Raw genomic sequence first — 370 nt, 5'->3', positions numbered from 1 at the left:
TTTTATACATTGTATAGTAACAGAATCAAAACACTACTTAATTTCGTAGAGACATGAATTATTCGTTGCTGTTCAATTATCACGTTGGATATTTTGTTCTCACAAAGCCCGACGTTGAGGATTTCTGGAAAACACATTTATTATGTAATCCTTTTTACAAGAATTGTTACTAAAAGATGCTGCACATCCACCCATTTTATAATAAACTATTATGTATTTTGAATAATTCACTGTTTATACGCAGGCACCGTCATACGCATACGTTCGGTTCGAGTGAGACAAAGTGAGATTGTGTATGATATATATATATATATATATATATATATATATATATATATATATATATATATATATATATATATATATATAT

This window comes from Odontomachus brunneus, unplaced genomic scaffold, assembly GCF_010583005.1.
Source record: "Odontomachus brunneus isolate Ranch 3 - 2012 unplaced genomic scaffold, Obru_v1 Obru_scaffold_370, whole genome shotgun sequence".
In the NCBI taxonomy this organism is placed as follows: Eukaryota; Metazoa; Arthropoda; class Insecta; order Hymenoptera; family Formicidae; genus Odontomachus; species Odontomachus brunneus.
Note: the sequence above shows the minus strand (reverse complement) of the source record.